We start from the raw sequence: 26,984 nt of genomic DNA, 5'->3' as shown, positions 1-26,984 counted from the left end.
CATCATAGATAGCTTTTAAGAGTTGAGTTCATTTTAGAAACACTGACAATAGTGATTTATCCAGCACAGAATAAAATGTAGATTGTCTTTGTATGACAGTTTTTTTTAACTGTAAAAAAAAACAAATCTTATGCTTTAACACTGCATTTGTTATTGTGATAAATCCCTTGTAGCAATTGAAATCTGTGTTGACAGAATAAGATAGCTCTATGGAGACTGCTTTGATTTATGAAATTCCATTACTAAAGACTTCCCATGGGAGAGGCTGATAGCAGGTGGTTCTCTAGTCTGCTGCACACTTGTTCAATGTGTTTCTAAAGCCTGTGCCTTTGTATTTGATACCTCAAATGAACAACAAAACAACCAAAAAAAGTTATGATTGTTAAGGACAACTTGTATTAAACATTTTACTAAACATAATTTTTTGTATTTTTTTTTTTACATGACTTTCAGCTGAGGTGTACATCTGATGCCTTCACCCTAATGTGACAAGCTGCCAGTATGAATTTGCACTGATAAGTCGAAACAGTCACAGCCATGTTTTATCATTCCTCCTCATCTTTTGTTCAAAGCAGCTGTTGCTTCATTCAAAAAACTAGTGAGCCTTGCTAAGAAAATTAGGCATAGTTAATTTAAGATTCAGTCCAAGAAGCATAAAATGTTATTGGCCTTGAAAATATGTTGTGTAGCTTCTATAATGTATTATTTTCTCTGTGTTTTAATCTTTATTTGTAGATTTTGCTTTTTTGATTCCTTATATTCTGTGAGACAAGATTTCGGGGTTACAGTTTCAATGACTGACACGGGAATAGAACTAAAGGAAAGACTTGATTATTCTGAGAATAGGTAATGTATGCAGCAGCACAGCTGGGTGTATTTGGGACCAATGCAAAGGACATTTTTGTTTTTTCTAAATGTTGTCCCTGCGATGGAGTAAAAATATATATCTTTGACAAATTTACTTTTGCAATATGCATTTATGGAGAGAGAAAACTTAGTCAAGGTGTTTATATTTAAAGGCGAACTAAACCCTACCCAGTCTCAGCCTCCCCTTCCACCTCACTCCACTGCCCCCCCTTCAATCCTCCCCCCCCCCCACAAGAGCTATTAGGGTTGATTCAATGTGATAAATGTTATCACATACTTTTTTGCGTTAAAATTGATGCAAAAAAAAGTGCGATTCACTAAAGTATCATCGCATGCGTTAAGTCGCATATCGAGTGCGTTAAATAGTGCGCTACCGCAATGCATTCATTTTAATGCATGCGTTAATTCATGCGTAGAAATAATACTAATGCATGATTCACAAACACATATGAAGCGCTAGATGCGCTAAATATTGCATTAGTCTGTGCGAAAATTAACACCTACTTGGGACAGGCAGTAATTATAGAAAAGTACAGTTAATGAGCTTTTGGCAATAAAATAAGGACTTTGCAGTGTTATTTATTCAAGTATGTGTTGGCCCTAGAGTGATGTAGCCTTCAGTTTGCAGGGAAATGGTCATTTTCAGAACAGTAGTTTTCCGAAAGTAATGGCGTGTATGGCTAATATGGCATGCGTTTTTTCGTACGCACACTTTAATCGCTTACCTTCTACCCCGGGCTGGTGCCCCTGTACAGAGAGAACAGCACCAGCCCGGGGTAGCAGCGATCGCTTCCTCCTTCCTGAACGATCGTGCGCGCATGCGCAGTAGAGAGAATAGTGGAACTTAACCGAGAAGTCGGCTTTTCACTCTACTGCGCATGTGTTTGTCCTGGACAATTGGCTGCAGCGTGAGTAGGAAGGAGGAAGTGCTCGCTTCAGGTACCCAGGGCTGGTGCTGTTTTCTCCTAACAGGGGCACCAGCCCGGGGTACAAGGTAAGCGATTTAAGTCACTTGGGGGTGCCTAACATTTTGGCACCCCCAAGTGACTTAGCCTTTCCTTGTCATTTAATAGCGCCATCTTCTGTCTGTTATCTGATTCTTTTCGGTCATTTCTCCAATACAGATCTTGCAGGAGCCTGTGCAGTTAAAGCAGATTCAGGACATGGATTAAACTGTGTGTGCTCCTCCAAGATTGATGTAGACGCTCTAACAGAAGAGGATCAGAAGACAGAGGAATATGGCCCCTTTGAACTCTGCTGGCAAGCCTGCAAATTTATGGTAGGTCAGGACACAGAGAGACTACTGAAAAGAACAGATTATGTTAAGAAGGAGCTTTGGGTGGAGGTAGTTGGGGGGGGGGGTGGGCTAGGGTTTAATCCTGCCTTCCCTGTTTATGATTGGCTCCCTGGAGGGAAAAAACTAGGGGTAGCTAAAAGAGGCATGAGCCTAGGGTGCTACACTGGGGGGGAGGGAGTGCTGGGAATTTACCTATTCTGCCTGCCTTCCCTTAGTTCAGCTATGTGTGATGGCTTTGTGCAGCCTGTGTGGACCCTGAAAGAAGGGGGGGCGGGTTGCATATTCACCCCTGGGGGACTTGCCTTGGTCACTGCCTGGATTTGGCCAAGCACTGGCTCTCTGTTCTTCCATACGATTTTTGATGTAGACATCCAATAGCTCTAAAAAGCTGAGAGCAGGATACCTTCTAAAGGTTGGTTACATGGTAATCCCTGGTTCCTTCAGACAACGTCGGCAGCATACCAGGAGGACCTGCCCAACCTATATCTATCAGAAAATCAATATAAAATCAATCACATCAGCACTGGGAATTACCTTGTTTCTGAGCTCTGGTAGCCTGCACCTCCAGTAGAGGGGATCCTCTTAAGGACAGTTATACAGGAGCAATTTTACCTTTAGGTGCTATTAAATGTGTTAATAAGTTAAAGCAGCCCATTATTTTCTATAGCATCTACTCAGTGACTGCATGGAAAGGATACTGTATATTGTCTCTTTAATGACTCAGGATATGTAGGTGGTGGCTAAAAAGGCTTCATTTCCTGATTCTTCCTGCCTTCCACCAGATGCCCAGTACTGAGTAAGGAACGCTCGAAGGGAGGGGCCATGACAATGCCAGGAAAAGCCCGGGAAAGAGTAGGTGGGGGAGTCAGGGAAGGCAGGATAACCGGATTGGCTGAGGGGAGTGAGGGCTAGCTGTTAGTGGGGGAAGGGCTAAAAGAGTGGGCACCATTTTGACTCACCAGCTCCCGCCCTAAGTTAAGGAGGAAAAGGACAGGTAATGAAGGGGTGGGGACACAGTCGCAGCTAGGACAAAGGCAGAAGGTTAGGCCTGAGGATAGGTAGTTTTGGCCGGTGGCCAGATTAAAGGGGATGGCGAACCTCAGGGACCTGATGGGGGGCAGGATTAGCTCCCACTAAATGGCAGCCTTCAGTGGCTTAATGTTAGTTGTGACGTACCCAATGATGTTAACATGTTATGGTTAAATGATGTTATTGAATGATGTCATGGTTATCATAGGTGGTGAATAAACTGGCTGCGGCCTTTTCAACCAACTAAAGTGTGGACTGGTAATTTGAAGGGGTAGCTGTGGGGGATGGTTTGGAGAGGGCATACCATTGACGTTGCCATTGTCATGGATTTTACTGCCTCTTGTTTTCAACACTTCATCACACCCAACTGTTCCCATAGTTTGTTCTCTGTCACATGTGTCATGTGTGACATAGACTTCACATAAAATAAGTGATTATCAAGTAACAAGGTAACTGATCTGCAGCTGCTTACTTAACTGGATTCAGGCTGAGTGCCAGTACTGTAGACTTTGTAGCCTGTCCCTAAGGAAAAAGTGAAAAGGTAGAAAGTGTTCTAAATTTAAAGACTAAATTTGTATAAGGAGGAAAGAAAACTGCTCAATCATCTGCTATTCATTATTTCTATAAGGGCAAATAGAAAAAGTCAGCAAATTCTTTAATAGGGTAACAGGTATTTAAAAAGTGTAACTCCTGCAAGTTAGCTGTAAACCAGATGATTTATTGCTTTAGGCTCTGAAAATATTTCCATAATTAAATAAAATGCTAAATAAGTCATAAACATGTAGAATTCATAAAATATGAAACATATTCTCAACAGATATAAATATTTAAAAGTAACCTTGATATTTTTCAGTTTTACTGTAATGTTTATGTGGCATATCATAAAGAAATGCTCAGCTCTAAGCATTAAGGTTCACAAATTGCAAGATGTGGAAAATACAATGACACGCATGTAAATGAATTGGGCAGGTGAATTTAAAACAACCTGAAGAAGGATTTGTTACAGACTACAGGTTTTTAAAGGGATTTAGGAACAGAATTTAAAATGCAGTCTGGAAGTGATGGCGGTGTGAAAGTACAGGGTGCTCTGGGCACAGAACACAAGGGTGCACCCATACAGATTCAGTGGCAGACCCTCCTATGCCAGCTCAACAGTCGTATAAAAATTGTACATCAATAAGCAACATAGGGGTAGATTTATCAAAGTACGATTTTCGTACCTTTAAAAAGCACAATACAAAAAAATCATATTTAATCCGATTTTTTTTGTATTGTGCTTTTTAAAGTACGAAACATTTGTATTTTGAAATACAAAAAAATCGTATCTTATAGTTTAATGTCCGAAAAGTTACATTTTTTTGTATCGATCGCAAACAACGGAAAAACCTTGCTGACTTTGATCCTTCTGTGCATGTTTTTGGAAGCCTCCCATAGGACTCAATGGCACTCTGCAGCTCCAACCTGGCCCAAGGAAAGTCTCCCATAGGGCTCAATGGCACTCTGCAGCTCCAACCCGGCCCAAGGAAAGTCTCCCATAGGGCTCAATGGCACTCTGCAGCTCCAACCCGGCCCAAGGAAAGTCTCCCATAGGGCTCAATGGCACTCTGCAGCTCCAACCCGGCCCAAGGAAAGTCTCCCATAGGGCTCAATGGCACTCTGCAGCTCCAACCTGGCCCAAGGAAAGCCTCCCATAGGGCTCAATGGCACTCTGCAGCTCCAACCCGGCCCAAGGAAAGTCTCCCATAGGGCTCAATGGCACTCTGCAGCTCCAACCTGGCCCAAGGAAAGTCTCCCATAGGGCTCAATGGCACCCTGCAGCTCCAACCTGGCCCAAGGAAAGCCTCCCATAGGGCTCAATGACACTCTGCAGCTCCAACCTGGCCCAAGTCACGATACCGAAGCTTGAATGAATCCGAAACCTTCGTACTTGGCGCAACAATGTGATTTTGTCACACTTTTTGGTTACATTTTTTGTCTCTAAGTATGAAAAAGTCACGCAAATGTACAAAAAAGTCACAGAAAATACGCAAAAGTTGTAACCTTTAAATAAAATTACACATTTTTTGTATTCGTACCAGTCGTACTTTGATGAATGTGCCCCCTAGTATCTAAAATATACAGCTGAATTGGTGCCCTACACTACTGGGCAATGTTAAAGAAAAGTTTAGGCAAAATATGCTATATTGCCAATTTTTAACAACTCTGTGGGGTTCATTTATAAACACTAGGCAATTTTGCTCCTGGGAAGTAACCTATTAAGTTTGTTTTAGCCAGCTTCAGGTAGAACAATGAAAGCAAACTTCTGATTGGTTGCTCTGCATTATTATTACCAGGAACAAATTTTCCCAGTGTTTACAAATGACCCCCCGGGCTTCCTACTTTCTGCCAACAGTTTGGGGTAGGCACTTTCCGATTTCTTCCCAGCAACTGTGGACTTAAATAGGCAATGAAGCCTATTTAAGTGATGACAAACTTTATCAGAACCTCTTGTTTACTTTCCTGGCCCAGTGGTTAGGCAAAAGGTAGTCTAAAACCTGGAGCTTGCTTGTTCAATTTCTAGCAGACCTTTAAAGACAAATTTTAGTTATGAAGTGACTTTGTGTGAGGGGGAACAACCAATGCAGCTGCACAAAATATTCCAGGTTGGAAGTTACAGGTGCATAAAGGTTTTTTACAACTGTACATTTCCCCCCAATGATTACTATGTTTTAATAAAAAGTGAACATTATTCTTATTTAATGTTTTGTTACACGTTCCCTTAATTTTCCATTTTCTTTCTGCTACCTTCTATTGCTTATAGGTCACTATACCTGCATTTGGTCACTATTAGTGATGGGCGAAAAGTTTCGCCAGGCATGGATTCGCGGCGAATTTCCGCGTTTCGCCATTGGCGGATTGTTTCGCGAAACGGATGAAAAATTTCGCCGCACGTCCAAAAATTGTCGCGGCGTCAAAAAAGAATAGTCGCGGGCGACGAAACAAGAGCCGCGGGCGACGAAACAAGAGCCGCGCGTGACAAAATAATAGCCGCGGGCGACAATTTTTTTTGTCGCACGACATTTTCGCCGCTTCGCGAATTTTTCGCCGTTTCGCGGATCTTTTCAAAGATTCGCGAATTTTTCGGCGAAGCGAAACGGAACAGATTCGCTCATCACTAGTCACTATTGCTGCATTTGGGGGTATGCACTTGTTAAAATAGTCACACACAGGTAATACAAGTTGTATAGTTTGTCTTCATGAACCTTACATAAAGCAGCTTACCCAAGCCTTTCTTTATCTCCATTTGTTAAACTCGCAAAGATATTGCAATGCAATAATTACACCAGCTCTGGGGACAAATCCTGGGGATCACTTAATTCTGCTTACTATATTAAATAGTCAGCTCTGATGATAAATTTAAACATTTCCTGGGCAAAGCACAAAAATATTGTTTAAGATTAATTACAGCTAAACAAATCAAAGTATATATTATATAAAGGCTTGTGCAAAAACTTACAGATTGTGCTATGGTTTATATTCAGAGTACTATAAAACTTTCTTGGTTTGCATTTCTCTACAATAGAACCTCTGATGCTTTAGGCTTCTCCTGTAAATAATGGTTCCCTGAGCAAAAAGTAGGCTCCGAAATTAATAGCCTCTAAATCTTTTAACTTTAAACTTTGCAGAAGTTTTGCATGAGAATTGCTTTATTTTGGATGTGCAACATCTAATGTGGCAGCATTTCGCACTAAGCAAAGCAGCTGAGTGCAATAAAACAGTGTAGTGATTGCAATGAGTTCCCCCTCTGGAGAAATAAATTAAATAGTGACACAAATGTACTCTCCATCTCCAAACAATCTTAATTTTCATATAAGTATAAATCAACCAAGGGACTGAATTCCTCCATTCTGTTTAGCTAGAAAGACATATGTCCTAAAATGTGTTAAAAAGGACCTTGGAGTGCTGGTCACTTATCCATCATTTGTTCCTGTAAAATCTCTGCTGGAGATTTGGGAGTTATGTTTCAAAAACAAATTGTCAAGCAAACAGCCCTGCGGTGGGTGCAAATAAGTCAAACATCCAAAGCAGCACCATATTACTTTGAACAGGCTGCCACTGCTAATATCTGAGGGAATCAGGGGAAAGAAACAGATGCAAAACGTGATGTTTAGCTCAGTTTCTACAGAAAGCATCTTTTCAAGCAAAACTAAAGCAGGAATGTGGATATGAAAAGCACTCAAGGGGCTAAACTATGTTAAAGAAGCAGAGAAAGCATTCTATTTTTTGGAATCAGGGAGATTAAACAGTCAACTGCTCTCGCAGAATATCTGATCTGGTATTTTCTGGCCAATTACACATCAATCCAGTATCTACTTCTGAATTTACTCTGAGATCTAAGTTTAACATGAAATGCAAACACCTGAAAATATAATACATTCACTGCACTGGTGGTGCAAGCCTTCCATGGGTCTGGCAGGGTCCCTTCAGCAGATAAAGTTGTAATGGAGTTGCACACACACAATATATGCAGTTGGGAAGCTTATCCTATTTATTGTGACCACCTCTCACCAACATTTTGGGGGGATACACTCACTCTTTTGTCATGAGACAGACCCAAGTGCACACCACAAACTTGTAACCAAACATGTTTGCCTGTTTATTACTTTGAATTGAGAGTAGTTGGTTGTACTGTATTTATAATCATTTTTAATAAATGTTATCACACTATTCGCTGCTTTCCCTTTCTATCTTATTGCATTGAGGATCCTAGTGTTCCCTTAACGCAAAAGTTATCCCATTTATGTTTGGCCCTTATTCACTACCATCTGGTAACCTGATAGAGTGACAGTACAAGTGGAAGTGGATTCACTATTTACACTTTGCACTGCGGGTTATTTCATATACGTATTGCACCATATGTTTTTTATTTCTTTTTTATGTGCTTCCATCACTACATTTGTCTACACTTCTGAGACCCAATCAAAGGGGTTGGCTAAAGAGGGAGCTGTACATCGATTTGTTTTTTCAAAACAGCACGGAAGTGTTTGGCTTTTCCAGGATTCTCCACCGAGAGCGATGAGTTCTGGTATTATATATACCATTTGTTTTTAAACAAAACCCTGCCTCCCTTCCCCTAGAGTTACTAAGGGTCATATTTATTATGCTGTGTAAAACTAATTCGCAGAAAAAAACAGCGTAAAAAGCTGTGTAAAATAAACGGAGACGATTGCCTTCCGAACACATAAAAAATGATGCCGATTTTCTCGCTGTTCTTTACACAGCATAATAAATATGCTCCTTAATGTCCAATTAAGGAACTCTGGGGGAAGGGAGGCGTTTGTTTTTTTTTTTTGTTTTGTTTTTTTTTTTTTGTTTTTTTTTTACGCCTGGGGATGGGATGAGTTTTGTTGCCATTTTTACACCGCATAACAAATCTGCTCCTTTCTTGCGAGGTATCACTTTTGGTGTTTCTTCAGTCAATGAATTGATCTACTGCTATTAACTGACCCTGCTTGCAGTTACATAACCTCTCCACACACAAAAACTATTTACTTGTAAGATGATTATCAGGAAGATTTCTCCCTTTGGGGGAGATATGGAGAATCACCATGGCAAGACAAGGCAGATTTTCGACAATCAGAAAGGACTTAATTGCTGCAAGATGGGCATTAATTTATTAATATTCACAGTTTATTAAAAGAGAAACTGCATTGCTACGGATGAGACCTATGGTGCCTTGATAGTCATTGTTGTAAATTGAGACTTCTTCCTGTCATCATACTCTTAATGGCAGCTATCCAAAGCTTTATAGATTTCAATTCAGTACACTGAATTCAATTCTTATTCCTGCTTTTACAGTTCTAATGTTTGTATCTAGGTTAATAACTGAACCATACACTATTAAAATAATACTGACGGTTATAAACTTCCAGCAACATAGAATTATAATTCACATAACAGCTTTTAAACAACTTTTTTTTGTTGTCAGCATTTGTGTTTCATAAATTACAAGAAAAAAAACATCTGTAATACGCACAAAGGAATAGAGACTTGGCTTTTACTATCAATAAAATGCTGATTGAATAAGACAAAACTGCTTATAGAGCTTAACCTCTTGCTGCAAACAGAATTTGTAACATATTGCAAAACAATGCATTGCTGCTTGCTCTCAGAGCAGAAATTACAATCTGTTAATAACAATTAATGCTATTAAAATAATACAACTATAAACACTGTTGCGTGGAGAGATATATTAATCAGATATCACCCTTAACATGTCATACCTGCTATCATTTAATATTTTGCCCATACTTGATACTGTTTAGAATGGAAATGTGGCTAAATTACTGTATTTAGAGTCCTTCGTAGAAAGGGAATTCAAGCCCCTTTAGCCTTCACATGAGAAGTGAAAGGTTTAAACAGCCTGAGAACAGGTAGACAAGGTGCAAAGTTTTTAAGGATATAGAAACCCATAATAAGCAATCAACTGTTTGCTTTCAAAGAGGTGATCGGTAAATGACATGCCAATGATTGCTATAGGTAATAGGAAACATAGCAAAATATGCAACTTTTGCAACTCTGAAATCATCCCACATGAACCATTGAACTTCTTTTCCTCTCCCAGCAGTATACCAATCGATTTATTCATGCGTTCAGCATTTTGACATTTTATTTTTTGTGTTCATGTGACATGATGTGATGTTTGAGATTTAGAGGGACATTAAACTTATTGGAACAGAAGATACTGAGCTTCTCAACCAGCTATTTCTGTAAATAAAGCAACTCCCATATTTTTTTGAGAAATTGCTGCAGTCGTTTTTCTTTTCCCGCAGACCAGATAACTGCTCTTTGTTCTGCCGGCCCTGCCTTCGTTCTAGGGGAAGCTGAGCTCACTTCACCCCTTGTGCTTTTATGACCCTCTAGCTTCAGAGGATGTTCTTGTCATTCTCCTACAGTTCAAGTAGAGAGAGAAATAAGAAAATGCTAGCTTTCTCTTCAACACATACAATATATTAAGGATGATAAGGTTGTAAAGTTAGGGGAGCTTTTGTACAGCCTTACTGGGAACCAAGTCCCTTGTAGTTTCAAATAACTACATAGAAGCTGCTAGACTCCTGCACCCCTCTAACACATTTGCTCCCTTTGTTTAATAATGGAATGTTTTTAAACCCTTCTATATGGACCTGCAGAAACCACATAACCCCTTCTTGTTTGGAGAGGGTAAGAATTATACTCTAGAATCCATGAGGCCAAATGAGCACGCATCTGCATGTGAAACACCTCTCAATTGCCTCTTGTACCATCTTTCGCTTCATTTATTTTACCTCCAGAGCTAAAGTCTAATAAATTAAGTATAACATTCTAGCTGGTAAAAATGGCAATTACGTTACAGTAAAAATGAATCCATGCATGTTGTATTTAAAGCCCATGATTAAAGGCGACTTTATTAAATGTGCTTCTGCCTACTTGATTCCTTAATGTGAGTTTCCCTTGTTAAATTCATGACTTTTGTAATGTGTGCAATGTTGTACCAGCCTTAGTACAGCTATTAAATATTATGTTAGATAAACAGATTTTCTCACGGTTTCCTAAGGCTCCTAATAGGGACAAAAAGATAATCAGGTTTAGGGTATCTAATGATCTCTAACTGAAAGAAGAAAGCAATTGTACCGTAGCATTTATACAATACTGTCTTTGTTATTGCAATGAAAAGTGCAGTAATATATTAGTGGAAAGAATCCAATTTCCTCAGCTGCACTGTGTTTACCTAAATCCTATAGTATTTTTCCTTAAACCAATTGAAACTGTCTCTTCTTATACTTTGTATTCTTGTTTAGTGTTTACTCTACATAGGTGCTTATTAACCTCCACTTTCATGTCTTGGTGTTCTATATTTACTTCAATTATACCTGCCAGGACATATTTGGATCAAACTTCTCAATAATTACTCCACAGACAATAATATTTCAATCTACAATTTTAGAATACAATGGAATGAACCCCATGCTCATTATCACCTTCTCTCTCTCTAGGCAATTAAAATAAATCAACAAGCCATAGGAAGAGGGAGATTATTTGTTTCTTTCTAAATGCATTGGTTTCAAGCAAGTAGTGATTTACAAAGTAAGTGATATTAGTTATATTTATTGTTAATAATATTTTGTCAGAATTATTGGTTGTTTAACCTGTATGTTCGGTGTGTACATTTATTTTCTTGTACAGCCTTTTTGTTGTACGGCAAATAGCCCTACTCAACCTACTCCCCTCAGAGGCCTCTTACAGTGAAAGCACTAAATGCTTGATAATCAAAATATTCTTAGCAGCTATAATGATCATAGCAAGACACTGAAAAGGCCCAATACTCTAATCATGTTCCGCTGTAGAGGCCAAACTTGGAGAAATAATGGTAATGGAAAAAAGTACAGGGCTGGTGAATAATAAGGTTAACACATTTAGAGAAATTTGGCAACCATATCTAAATAGACATCCCATCACAACAGGTATAGGTCAGGACCTACGGCAGTAAACCCTAAAACACCAACGGCTAGCAACTCCACTGGGTACTTAACGATCATATAGAAAAATAATTGCATACCACACAATGACTACATGAAGGTTCTTATAGGTTTTTTGTTTTATTGTTAATAAATAAAAAAATCTTTTCATCACATTGAAACCACCGAACTAAGACTTCTGACATAAGCCACAGTGCAAGGTAATAACCCAATACATAGATTTGAATGCATTTATACCTATCAAAATTTGTAATGCACAGATGTCACAAAAAGGACTACTGTAAAAAAATGTCTATTTGGTTGTACATAATGTATATTTAATATGCCTGCCTATTGCGAAATAAAAAAAACCTATTTGTCCCACCCATCTGTTCCACTTTCTGCTGCCTATTTCCCAGGCTGTACAGGGGAACTGGAGGCACTCAGCGTACTGCACTGTAGGATAGAAACTAATCAGCAGCTACTGTACGTGGACTGTCTGTATTTGTTTGCATGAATTCAGGGCTATTCTTCTCCTACAGCTTTAGGCCATTAGAACACACCCACCCCGCATTTAAAACATGGGCAGGGACCCCCAGCAGATCTATGAAAGCTTTTATGGAAGGTGACAGTTATAATATTCATTTCTACCTACAAGATTAGGGGGATTTTTACTTCTGCTACATAGTAAATAGTACCAATAGTACCATATGATGGCCATGTACTTTAATTACATGATAAAATTACATAAGAATAAATGTGTATTTCGCCAAAAAAAAATTGTCACTTTGCCAAAAAATAAGTGAAATGGCAAAAATTTGCAAAACACATTAAAGTCAATAAGCGCTTTTCATTGCAATTGTTTCCAATCCATGGCGACTTTTTTTTCAGTACACAATACATTGAAGACTATGGGTGTTCTTTTCACAGGGAAACCTGCTCATCTATTTTGCTCATCAGGCAACTATCCTTGTAACATTAAGAAGGAGGTTGGGTGCAATGACAGAAAAAGATCATCTCTGTTTAGTCTTACTTCAGCTGTTTTCAGGGTGAAAGGGAGAAATCATCTGCACTGAGTAAGCTCCTCTATAATATAAGAGAACTTATCATTCATTAATCAGCTCAGCTCCAGTCCCTAAACTGATGGGCACCAGGGTGCTTCAAATGCAGTCCAATTCTGACCGCTGGGTTAACTTTTGATAACAGGGCTTTGATTTAAATTACAATCAAAAAGGGGCACTGTGTGTCTAGCATGAATATAGATGAACTAAAGCGTATGATGAGAGTAACTAGATTAGCTAACATGTTTATGCAAGGTGCAGGTGGCTGTGGCATGATAGCACTACGTTTATAGAAAAGCCGCCTAAGATAGGTAAAACAGTGCCAGAAGGACTGGGATTAGTTGCAACTGTGAAAAAGGGCAAAATATACTTTTCAGCTTGACGTATTTAAGGACATAACTGAAGAATTTGAGGAGAAACATGTGCATAAAAATGACTGTAAATAGAAAATGCAAACTTAGGTTAGCAAAAATGTTTCAGGACAAAAATTGATAGGAGTGTTATTTTCAAAAGTGCATTAGCATTTTTATTGCATGTAAGTTGCTACACAATGTTTGGCTGTTGGTTTGTATCAGGCTTAATATAAGGTAGTTTGTATGTCATTTCCATTCACTCTCTCAGAAACCAAACTGTTAATCCAAGCTCTTATTGTCGAACAACATACTGCTTCTTATTGAAAATTAAGCTGAGTTTTTGAGTAGGAAGCACATTTCTCTCTTTGTCTGTACACAGGACTTGAATTTTGATGACAAGGCATAAGTCACAGAAAAGATGTACTATTTTGCTGTAAATATGTCATGTCATAAGAAAAAAAAAAGTCAACTACAATTCTGGAATAAGCACAGAAAAAAAAGTGTTGAGTACAAATTCAGGTTTCTTTGCCTCTTCACAGACAACTTCCTCAGTTCATAAATACCGTAATGATCCTCTAAAACAATTTGAAGTGATGTATGACAGTAATGATGGCAGTAAACTAGAGATATTATCTTTTGTTCAAATGCTTTTTGTTTTCAGAGTTACCGTACAATCAAATCGGGGAATGGCTTTGTAACTAAATGTTGTACATTAATGGGAACACATTTACTGGTGCAATTGTATTTTGCTGGTAACTAAAAAAGTGGTGTGATGAATTACTTCAGCATCAAATAGGTCTAAATACATTGATTTCATATAGATTATAGGGCTTATTTACACAACAGAATGCAGTGCACAAAGTGCAAAAGAGGCTGCCATTTCAATTTTGGAGCACAGAGACCTGTGGCTAGCTCCTTGAATTGAGCTCAGCCTGCGTCCCATCCCCTACCTAATCCCTAAGTTGCGTGTCATTCGTATGCACAAGTTAGGGCGTCTGAAAGCACAAGTCATAACAGGGCCCTGTCTTTACTACCTCTAAAGGTGGCCATACACAGGCCAATTTCAGTTGCCGATATTGGTCTTTAGACCGATTCGACAGCTTATCTGCCCATGTATGGGCACCACCGACAGACCTCCTCGACCTGAAATTGGACAGATCTCGATCAGGTAGGTTTGATTTTTCCATTGCATTGGGGATCGGATTGGCTCGTTGATATGGTCCTCAAGCCAATGGTGCCTGTCGTTTTATTGAGTTAGCCCAATATCACCCACCCAGCCATTCACATTGCTTCATTTTTAGACTTTGTGTGACTTCTGAATACTGAAGCATTGTGAAGGGGTATAGGTGGGCATATCGGGAGAAGATGGCCATACACTGTAAGATCCGCTCACTTGGTGACCTTGCCAAACAAGTGGATCTTACAGTGTATGACCACCTTAAGGGTATGGACCCTCAGAGAGGATCTCTGCTATAGCAAGCAAATAACCACTCCAAAATGGCTTTCCACCGGCAACAATAGGAGTCGCTGGTGGAAAGCCCTTCACAATGCTTCGGTATTCAGAAGTCACACAAAGTCTGAAAATGAAGCAATGTGAATGGCTTTCCATTGGCGACTTCTTTTGTATGGAAAGCCATTTTTCAGTGGATAGTCACTCACAATAGCAAAGATCTATCGCAGATAACTGAATCACTCTGTGGGTCCTTAATCTAAGGGGAAGACAGACAGCTACTAGTAGCAGCTACTTGTCATGGCTACAAAAATAGACAATGCAGATCATTTACAGATAACTGTCTCTACGTGTGTTTTAGCAAGGGCAATTCTCAGTATTGCCTATAGCAGGCCATTTTCTGGTGTTTAGTTGCCATAACAAGTTGCTACTAAGTAGCTCCATGTGTCTTCACCCTAATACAACACTACACTGGATTTTCAGCATTCCCTGGGGCACAAGTGCTTGTTAGATGAGCATGTTCTTATGCCCCATAGTGCTCTAACACTTGCAGCTCTGGGAAATGTTAATGACCTCTTATGTGGTGGGGTTTCCCTAAAAATATATTAATCTACTCTAGGAAACCAGAAATATAAAGCAACAAATAAATATTATAAACACCAATTCAATTACCACTAGTTAAAAAAGTGAATATTGTATTTTATTAAAATAAATTAGAAGCATACAAATTCATTACCTAAAAATCCCCAGTACTTTAAAACTAAAGATCAAATAACATCTGGAAAAGTTTAAAACAATAAAAATTAGTTCATTCAATTTAGTTCAAAAAGTGAATAGTTTTTACTGAATAGTGAATACAGTTTTATCATGTTTCTACAAACATACCCCCTAGCTCTTTAATGGTGACACACAGTAAGAAAAATTAAGACAGTAGGGTTAAAGCAGGGATCCCCAAATACAGACTGTGATTTGCTATGTGGTAGCCCCATGTGGGCTGCTAACCTGCAGGAGGCTCTTCTTGGAGTTAAACTGTGTATTTGTGCTTTGAAACTTGCCTCCAAGTCAGAAATGTGTAAATGGCCACCTACTTTGGTGAGGAACATGTTGCTCATGAACCACTGGTTGGGGATCACTGGGTTTAAAAGTACTACTGGTAACTTTTCAGGACATCCTCTCATGACAGCTAAAATCATTTGTTGTGTGTCATTGTGGAAAATTACCTATTTTCAAATGATGATACCTTTATAATCTAGGTGTCATAAATGCATTTACATCTATTTGATGTCAAGGTAATTTGTTAAATTGCCACCAATTTAGTGTCTATTCTCGGTGGGCCAAGGGTTTTGAGGTGTGTTTGTTGCCTGGGAAGTCACCCTTTGCATCGGTTATAACCATTGTTCTCTTTTTGTATATATCTGGTTAGTCTGAAAACATTTTCTGCCCTGAGTGCATTGAAATGGACATTTGCAAAAGTGAAGACCTTCTCAAGGCCAATAGCCAATATGTATTACAGCAAAATACCCACAGGCTAAATAAACAATATGTTTTCTGGAGGATATGGAGTGAATTGTATTTTCACAAAGAAAAATTTACCTTTAATACTGGTAATTGCTAAAAAGAATGTCCAAAAAGTAAACCTCAGCTTGCATATACATATTTTTGACCCCTCAATAGCTTGCAGGGGGAAAAAATAAACACTTAGAAAATACATCAAACTACTTACGGTCAAGAGCACCCAGTCCACCAAAAATGTACGTTAAAACTGAGTAGTCTGGTAAAAGGATACACACAAATATCCAACTTAAATGTACTGAGTCTTTGTGACAGACACAAATTAGACTATTACTCCAGAGCTGGGTTTATGTATGGAGAGAATACAGCTAGACAGTTTGATTGATAGATTACTTGTGACAGCAGTTTTATTCCCAGGGGATGTAATGTAGCATATAAATGCAGGTAGTTTTATTTCTGTTGTCCTTTTTGTTTTGGCATGCCTCCCCAGTATCCTGATGTTACATTTCCCTTTCCATGTACTTCATTCTCCATATAGATTCCACTGGTATTGTAGCTATTCCTCATGTTTGTCTGGAATCAAGGATCACAGTGTTTACCTATTTCTGGTGCATGTTATGAATTAGAGCAACAATTTGTTGAAGGCTGATTTATCAATTTTTGTATTTGAGTTTTTGAAACTTGATTGTAAAAAAAATGCCATTGCTTATTCTTTTAATCACAAGCATGTTTATTAAAGAGCTTGAATTGGAATTAATTGATAAAGAAACAACTGCAACAAAGATCACGTTCTTCTAAACATTTTTCCAAATCCGACTGCTTAAAAAAGCTCAAAAATGTAATAGTAGTAATGAGCGAAGGCATGGATACGCAATGAATTTCTGTGTTTCGCAATTGGCGTATTATTTCATGAAATAGACGCACATATTTTCAGCAAAAAATTTAGCTGCACAACAAAAATAGTCACGTTTCAAAAAAAATAACGCCAATTATGACAAATATGATTTTTTTTTTGACGTGCGTCATTTTATGCATTTAGGGAATTTTTTGCTGTTTCACAAATAGTGCTGATGTTGAAATACATATTATTGACTATATAAGCTTGCCATGTTTTAGCTACCGAAGTTTGAAATATTCACATTTTAACAAATAATTAGAGCATTTTTATCAACACAATATTCTAGAATTGTACTTTTAAAACTTTGTTTCTATAAAAAGCTCTACTCAACATCAATAACACAATGTCAGTTTTTGGTGGGAGCATAAGAACTCATACTTGTGTTTTGAATCTACAGTACTTAGCACTGATGTTCCCATGGTACCTATGCCTGATGACCATAAATGCTTAAATGCTCTAACTTTACTTGTAACAACCAACTTTTTCCTATAGTTTACCTTACAGGGGCTGATGGAGGGGTGGAGGCAGACTCTGGGTGCCCAGTGGACAAATCTGCCACTGCCAGCCTTTGAACTTTCAGCTATTGGGGTCTGCCAGCATCCTTGGAATGGACCTCAAGAATATGCATAAGCTTTTAGTGGATGCTGAAAGTTCTACTTCCACAACAGCCAGAGTGCCACAGTTTGATATATGCAATATATCTAACAGCTATTATACAATTAATGCCTACAACGTTGTTCCACATAGGGGCCCTTTAGCAATTTCAACCCAGGCCATATGTCCTCAATAACACCCTACTATAAAAATGTTTCTGTTCTTTTCAGAACCCCGACCAGCAGCACAGAAGTTCAGGGCCCCAGCAAATACCAAAAAAAAAAAGTCTTTAAGGCATTTATTGAATATCTCTTTTGTCAGTGGGGCCTGAATTTCCAACATGAAAAGTAAGTTATTTTGAGTCTCGAATTGAAAGAGAATGAAAAAGCACTTTGTTCCTCATTGTATCAACCCCACTGAGAGATAAAGAAAAATCAAAAAGCAAGAGGATGAAGAAAGAAGTTTTTCCTAACGGGGGCAAACACCATGCAGTTTTTCAAGGTGATCTGCAGGAACCAACATTGTGCAAAAAAATAAAAATAACAGAAGCCAATGCTGGCTATATCCTGTGCACCTACAAAGGCATGGTTTGAAATCCCCAGCTACATATTAACAGAGGAACTAGGTGAATGCTCTAAAGTCATTGGAAACTGGTTTTCAGTTATCACACTCCTCTTTAATTTAAATTGTTCAATTTATACCCAAAGCTTCCAGCTATGAAGATAAATTCAACTTTTTTTTCTCTTTCAGTCATTTGCTGGGCTCCCCTTGGTGGATTCTGTTCATCATTATTTTAGGCAGCTCTGTCATACATATTGTATGTAGCAGTTCTTTATCAGTGGCTATGAGAGAACCGCATTTGTTTTTTATGAGCTATCTGGCAACCCATGGCTTCCAAAGAATATTGCCATTAGCATATTCAGGAATAACAGGAGTGCTACATTCACTTTGCTCTCAGTTCCATTCTGTTGTTCTCTCTAGATAAAAGACTGTTACTCGGAAAATTATTTCATACCGTTTCAAACTGACAGCTTTATTTACAATGCTTTCTATTCTTGCCTTGATGAAATCCTATTTGATATATTTTATATAAATACTTGATAATATGCCTCTTGGATTGATTAATCAAGCTTTAAAGGGAACGATGATTTTAAAATTAATTTTAGCAAGATGTAGAAAATATTATTCCCAGAAAAGTGGCAGATGCTCTTCTTTGAATTTTAATTATTTGTCCCTGTCATTCCTAGGCAGAGCATGCATTACATATAAGTTCAGGAGGGTCTAGCATAAAATTGAATAAAATGGATTTCATTGCTTATATTCACACACTCTTTACAGCTCTCAAGCAGTTCATGAAATTATAAACTGTCTTATTGCTGGACAACAAATACTTCACTTAACACCACACACAGCTCCTTTGTAGAGACACTTGCAATTCAATGAGAAAAAAAACATTTCTTGCTGAATATCACATAACAACTATACTGAAGTCTATGGGGAAAAAAAACTGATAATGAATTAGTAGAAAAGTTTTTCCTTTTCACCCACACATTTTCATGTGATAAACTTGTGTAACTATGGCCCAGAAATGCCTAATGCAAATTTCATCTGATTGTCAAATACAGTGCCCTACTTTAGATATATTAAATTATTGAGGATAATATGCAGTTGCAGTCAGGACCAGATATGTTTCACATATGAATGTTCCTGGTCAGCCAACAAATCCAGAGAGATAGGCATGGCAACTGTCAACTGTGTTGCGCTGCCTTTTATTATCAGTTATGTAGGATTGGAACATATGTGTTTATGTGGGTGGTGAAGTGGAATAAATGGCTCTTGATGAAAGTAAAGCAAAATATGTACAAACAAAGCGGTCTTTAACTACCCTAACCACCATGATTTGACAATCAATTGTGTAAGTATTGATCATGGTACTCTAAGGTTGTTGGATATAGGACAAAATACTAGGAATTATTTATTTTGCCATCAATAGTCCCCTATTAAATTAATGTACCTAATGACACCTTTCTGTTTTTTACTACCAGTTATCCAACTGTTTCTCGTATAAACCCAAGTTTGGAGAAATAGCTACAACTGTAAAAGAAGGCTTAACCAACAGAGTCTAAATCATATTAAATGGCCTATTAAAGAATCTTACTAAACTGGAATATATATATATATATATATATATATATATATATATATATATATATATCAGTACCATGGTTTTACCTGCGGTTCTGGCCAACTTCTGCACACCCACCAGCGGGTTTGGGTTAAGCTCTTCCTCTCTCTCTTTGCCTGTGACTTTACTTGTGCCTGCTTGACCACGCCCCTTCCGTAACATCATGGTGGGGAGGGTTGGACGTGGCTCTATAAATTCAGAGGCACGGCAGGTTAGGGTCAGGTGTGGGTGGTGGAGCAGCGGGTTAGGGTCGGGTGTGGGTCGACATTACCAAGCAGCAGTCCATGAACAGGATGTTTTCAGTTCTAAACTGGGCAAATGCAAAAAATGTTAGTGTAATTTTATATCCTGTAATAAATGTATACGAAATTTCCTCTGTAAGTAGCTCTGGAATAATTTACATTTTCTGTTTATTGTGATTATTTACATTGTTAAAATGACACTATTGCAGTTGCCAACTGCAATCAATCAGCAATTACTGTAATTTCAGCCTGCTGAAACTGGAAGCTTAAAAGTGGTTAAAGATTTCATTAGTTGCTATCGGTAACTGCAATTCAGCACCTACAATATATTACTGAAACAGCCCGCATTTTTACTTCTTAATTAATCTACTAATTAAATCTACTCTATGCTGACACATGGTTATCACTATTTGTTTTAGTTTGTCTCAGTTCAGAATTGGACCAATGTTATTGTTTCACCCCTGATTTCCATGGTGTTGTGACTGGTTTTCATCTATAGAAGTAACATTTAACCAATCCCAAATGGTGCTTGAGCCTACAGACTGATAACAATAATAATTAGTGTAGTTGTTGTTGTAATCTTTGTTTTGTATTAACGTTTGTGTTGTATTTACAGTTCAGCTCCAAGTGTTGCTGCTTCCAGAAAAGCAAACTACTGAGCAAATCATTTGACGTCTGTTGCTTAAGTGGTAAAAAGTGGTACTATAAAGTGGGGGAAATTCTTTTAAAATGAGACAAAATACAGGAAAGTTGAAAAAAGATTTAAAGAGCAACTGAATCAATTAATGGCAAAGAAATAACATATTTCACTTAAATTTGCAATGCTACTTCTATAGAATACACAATGTGATTGATTTATTAAACTACATAGAAAGTGCAAAGTATATGGACACCTGCAGCAAAATCTTTATAGAGTCAGATATAGTTTGGTATTTTTCCTGCAAAGCACACGGCCATAGAGTGCTCACTTAGTATACAGCAGGTACACACTGGCTGTGTAGCCGAGCCTTAATGTACAAAGTCAGTTCATAAAGGACTTCTGTACTCCTATACTGTGTATGGTTTCACTGTAAGAAAGGAACAATAGCCACACAGATGTAAAAAAAATAAAAGGGGCCAAACGATCGAATTACAAGAACAAGAAGAGAAGCCGTTGGAGGAAGGACCATGTCAATGAGCTGATACGGTCCCTGAATCAAACCTGTCCAATCATTATCTAGCCGGTTTTCAGACTGAAGTTAGTTGTATAAGCCCTCCAGGGCAGATAAACTGCCAAAACCCCACCAGCCCGGGGTAGGTGCTAGAGATCTTCTTCTGTCTTCGCACCACTTGCAGATGTGCAGTAGAGTGAAAAGACTAATTTTAACAAGAAAAGCCAGCCTTTTCACTCTACTGTGCATGCGCCGGCATGGGATTCCGAAGCTAGACAAGGGAAGGAAGAGGGTATGTATATATAACTTTATTTATAAAGCGCCACAAGGGTACGCAGCGCTGTACAATCTTACAAAATACAAAATTACACACAGGGAGGACAAGTGATATAATAAATAAATACAATATATATATATATAAATACACAGGGAATAAGTGCCATGTGGTATGAGACACAGTAAGAAGGAGGTCCCTGCCCTGTAGAGCTTACAATCTAAGTGATCAATCAATCGTTTGCAGCTACCCCGGGTTGGTGCTTCTGTTAGGAGAAAACCACACCAGCCGGGGTATAAGATAAGTTATTACAATCATTGGGGGATGCCTAACATTTTGATTTTATCTTTCCTTGTCCTTTAAGTATTGCATACAAACTTCTGCAAGTGCCCTACTGTGCTCCACTATGGATGCGGAGCATGGATAACACTAGCATTAACTGTACAACAAATACATTGCAGTCCTCATAGGAATCTATAAACTATTTTTAAAGGCCCTAGAGGGTTCTACCACACAATTCAACAAAAAAAGCAAATCAAATTTAAAAGGGGTCATTCATGACCCCTGGGGGCACAAGTACAAGAGCACTAAGGGGCACAAGGTTGAACCTCCCTGTACTCATTCTAGGAGCACTTGTGCCACCCTAGGCACTGAATTTTGAAGTGAGTGCCAGATGAAAAGTCATTCTGAAAAGGTGAAGACTTTTGCACCATCAGCAGGTTTGTTGTGCCTTTATTTCCTTCATTTCACAATCTATGTAGACTTTATTTAGTGAAATACTGAGCTGTAATTATCCAACAATTATCCTATAAAGGACACATATAAAAATATCTTCTAAACAAAAGGAAACAGACCATTTTCCCCTGGTTATTTTTCAAACATATAGCACAGATTTAATCAACTTCAGAACTCTTGCCAAGTCTGCCCAGAAATCTTAGATAACATTTCTCAGTGGTGGCAACTCTAATTTGTAGTCAGATTCAGAACATTTACTACATTCTTCATTGTTGGGTAAAAAAAAAAAAATCAGATTTGGTGCCAATTTTCCTCTTCTTTTTTGCTTTGCTTGCAGCAGATTTTTTATTCTTATAGGTTCAATTAAAAACTAAAGCTTGTAGCAAATTAAAATGACTTGCCTTCTTATCAACATCTAGCTATCCAGCTGTTCACAATATTAGCATTACACATAGCATGCAGTATCTTGTAATGTCCTCTGTAGGTTTTCTCTGTTTTGCAATTAATTACTTGTTGTGTATGTGCTTATGTCAGCCGGCTTACGCCTGGCTTCCTGTTTTTGCAGTCTTTTTCATCCAAATAAAGATGCGGGGCACATAAATCACAGCATACTCGGAAGAATTACTACTTGCAACGCTCTTTATTATGTACTCTCATGAAACTTCACTTCACGGGGAGAGCCGTTCTCTGAAAAAGAGAAATATGCTGAAGAAATTGAGGAAAGATTTCCTCTTAGATTTTTACAATGTAATCCTTAACATATTTGAACTGTCATTGACACTGAGCTGTTTGATAAAGCTTCAACAAAGAAAACAAAGAAAGGTACGCACAACTTAAAAAAAAAGAGCACTTTATCTTGCCAGTTTCCAGCCAACCAGATTTGTTCTTGTAAATACAGAGATAGGCCAATATATAAAGCATGTAAAATAATTTACCCACAAAAAACAAAGAAAAATTTGCTAAGCTGCTGAAAAATTTGCATTGTTTACTGTTTACATTAACATTGCATTGTATCGGTTTACATTACTTTCAATAGAACCATGGTACACTGGTGTCCTTTAGGGTGCTAATTGCTCATTTGTACTATATGTGATACAATTCCCATGGGCTAAAATGAGAAACAAACAATCTACATCCAATTATTACAATTTTCTCTATAAAAATTATGAAAAATAAAACTGCACATGTGCAATGACCTTTTGTTAATTTAGTAGTTAAAGAAGATCTGCAGCCTCTGGAGCTTTAAATAATGATATGTTTTCTTAAAAGTCAGGACATGCTATTAATCCAAGACATAACGCAACAACTGATTGGGTGGTTGGAAACTGAGCATTGTAAATATAGCCCCCACTCAGTTGCACAATCTCATAATGCCACATTTTATTTCCCTATACTTAAACATTCATTATATGGAGTTTTCTATATTTATAATCTCAATAACAGAACAATTAAAGGTTTCTTAGGCTACTGTTATACAGGTATGGGACCTGTTATTCTTGTGCTTGGGATCTGGGGTTTTCCATAATTTGGATCTCTATACCATACTAAAAAATCATTGAAATATTAAATAAACCATAAAGGATTGTTTCACCTTCAAAAAGGATTCATATTTTTTGCAGTTGGTATCAAGTGCAAGGTACTGTTTTATTGTTACAGAAAAAAAGGAAAACATTTTTAATAATTTGCATTAATAAAATAGAATCTATGGAAGATGGTCTTCCCATAATGAGAAGCTTTCTGGGTTTCCAGATTATGAATAAATGAATGGGTGTCCAGATTATGAATCCCGTACCTGTATTAAAAATAGGTTTCAGGGTCCATATGCACCCAGATACATTACTTATATAAAATAAATAACTATTCTACAAGTTGTATTAGGCAGAAATAATGGCATTATGGGGCAGATTTATTAAAGATCAAAATGGAGAATTTAGAAGGAAAGAATGAACACATTTATCAAAGCACATAATGTGTTAATTTCTTACAATGTGTTGGACTGTTTACAACAGCCAAACAAATGTATTTTAATGCATATCAGTACACAGAATAGCTCTAAGTATTAACACCCATCTAAATCCTTAGAGCCCCAGGTTAATATTGTTGTAACGATTTTAATGAAAACAAAACTTAGGCAGCTGTTAGGTGCCAAAGTTTTTCTCTGTTAAAAAAGTTAGTTCTGGCAAACTTCCAAAGATTGCAAAGTGCATGATTAGTAAACTCATGAGGGGTGTCCTTTATGATTGACTGAGCTAGAAACCTTACAGTAGGTAATCAAACATGGGTCCTCAAATCCCCAGGAAAAAAATGAGTTTCATGAGAAATGATTCCAACAACTGATCCATTGTGTAAAAGCATTTGTTAGTTTATTTGTATCTTGGCTTAAATGCTTTTGCAACTAGTGATGGTAAAAGAGTCCAGTGTGACCCATAAAATAAAGACAAAAAGGAACACCTAGAGCCCCAATAGTGTAAAATGTTTTTACAAGGAGTAATGGTAGAGTAAACAAATTAATACTCACAAGCCAGGGTTACCAATAGGCAACCACTGTATAGGCAGGTGGGGAGATTATCCTGACCCCACTCAGGAATAAGAAGTCGCTCTCTGTAGAAGGAAGAAAAATGGGGATGACACCCCTCCACTCGGGGTGGACTCGGTATAATGATAAAACAAATATGTGACCCATATTCTATCAAGATTCTACAGTATATGGATACCAGAGGTTCTTCTAAACAACACAAACAAGTTTTATTGTCAAAAACACAGCAGGGTGTGTTCGCACAAATGCTCTGAGGTAGTATTGTTGTTATCAGATACAGAGAACAGTTGTAGCATAGTCAAAAGGAGTTTCTCAAAGTAGGGCAATGTGTGCAAGTTTGCCTTTCCATTGACTCCAATGTATTTGTGGTTTCTCTCAATTTTGTGTGGTTTTGCAAACTTTGGTGAGGAGAGAAATTAGTTCACTCTTCCCTATTAATGTCTTAGTTAAAAGCCTTATAAACAATCATTTTTTTAACTAGCCCCTCCCTCCAGCCCCCATTGCTTACTTACTCTGAATATCATCCCATTGCTTCAGCAGGGTTGATGTTGGTCAAATGCACAAGACAACTTAAGCTGGAGACCCATACCTTCTTAGTGCCTTTAGCATAATCATTTCTTGCCCCCGAGCCCATCATCACTGCTGGAATTGGGTTTTTAAAAACTATGTATAGCGCAGGAAAGGGTTTTTTTCACTATTGCTAAGATGTTCTGGTAGGAACCTGACATTACTTTAATCTGTTGGCACATCAAGTGCTATGCATGGCCAAGGACCATACTAATCCAGTAAAAGGACTCATCAGGAATTTAGATCCCCTGAGCGATTGTGTGTTCACCATTGTTCTCTGCTGCATATCAGACACCAGCATAATCAAATACAAAGGTAAGATAATTCTTTATTAAGTTTCTATTCTTAATTTTGGCTCTTGAGGCCAAAGAAAACAAAAAGCCATTTCCCTGAGGTTTCAAAGCTTCTGTTTAAATTTGAAATGACTGTTTCAGAAATCAGTGCTTTTTGTAAAGTATTTAATATCTATTCTGCTCAAGCTAAATTAATGATACGTCAAATGTAGCACATAACACTTGCACAGCAGCTAATGTGTCATTAACATTATTGAAATATTACATAAAAGGGTCTTTGAAAAACTTTCAAGTGTTGTGCTCCACCTTTCTTTTAAGTCAGATTTGCTGATGTCAAGTGGAGAAATGTTTTTTTATTTACACCTATTATACTGATGTTCTTGTGTATGGGTTATTTTAACTCTAACACAATACCTGATAAATAGAACATAGGCTGCTGTTTTCTGCATATTTGGTGCTTTTGTTTACACAATGCCATGCTTCAAATCAATAAAAAGCTTGAATTACATTATAAAAAGACAAAAGGTGATGTTTTGTGGGGTGCCCCTGTATTTCATGTGCCTACCCACAATGCAGTGCTACCATAAAAACATGAAATGCTCTATAAAATGTAAAACCTTTTCATTTAAATTACATGACACACATTTATGTACTCTTTAGATCTGTTGAGCAACATTTTTTATTCTTATTCTAAGATATATTAGTAACAGTTTAAACCCATAAGGGAACACGGTATCCATTTCAGTCTTTTTGTTCATTTTTATGAAGCTTTATAATGCCTTTGGCATATAGGAATTGAAGATCAAACATTACCTATTATCGCCACAATGCATATGGCAGCTGTCAGTCGTCAAGGACAAATGAAAATGTGTGTCCTAAATAACTAAGTGATGCGTTACATCAAATTACAGCATGGTATTCCTTTTATTCATTGGGGCTGTACAGGCAGAATGATATCTGCAGATTGATCTGACTTCCCTAAAGACAACAGTTCCCTCTTCTTTGTTACTTCTATTTAAGAAAGGCTGCTTTGGCAGCATACCGATTGTCCCTTGAGTCATCAGTTTTTGGATTTTGGAAGAAAAGTACGAAAAAGAGTTCCAAAGCTACATTAGAAACATAGCATATTTTGCCTGTAAGGAATTAAGCTTGCAGAGACGAAAGTGGTAGTTAGAATAAGTTAGATTATTCAGTCCTTACAATGACAGCTAAAATAAGAAATATAGAGAGTTCATGTACATCATGTACAGCAGTTGTGGTCCCTACACTTTCCCAACAGTCAGTAGCGCATAAAACCACTTCCATTGCTTGAGCTCCTTGCATTTCGCTATAAAGTGCATTTACAATATTTATGCTCAGCACCTTTATCAGTCTTTCCTGCCTTTTGCAGTGAGCAAAGTACAATTTTGAGTGCAATTGTTTTTTCCCACAATACAGTATTTTCCAGAGAATTCCATCACCAATGC

The 26,984-nt window shown here is 37.8% G+C and overlaps 1 long non-coding RNA gene across 1 annotated transcript; it reads left to right on the top strand.

Moving 5' to 3' along the window:
* The first annotated feature begins 448 nt into the window (after nt 1-448).
* LOC116406910 lies at nt 449-19,324 on the top strand. Its single transcript, XR_004219871.1, has 4 exons — nt 449-598; nt 736-846; nt 11,206-11,296; nt 17,766-19,324. It is a non-coding gene; the product is annotated as an uncharacterized LOC116406910 (long non-coding RNA).
* Nucleotides 19,325-26,984: the final 7,660 nt, after the last annotated feature.

The sequence above is a fragment of the Xenopus tropicalis genome, chromosome 8, assembly GCF_000004195.4.
Source record: "Xenopus tropicalis strain Nigerian chromosome 8, UCB_Xtro_10.0, whole genome shotgun sequence".
In the NCBI taxonomy this organism is placed as follows: Eukaryota; Metazoa; Chordata; class Amphibia; order Anura; family Pipidae; genus Xenopus; species Xenopus tropicalis.
Note: the sequence above shows the minus strand (reverse complement) of the source record. Positions and strands in the feature narration are given on the sequence as shown.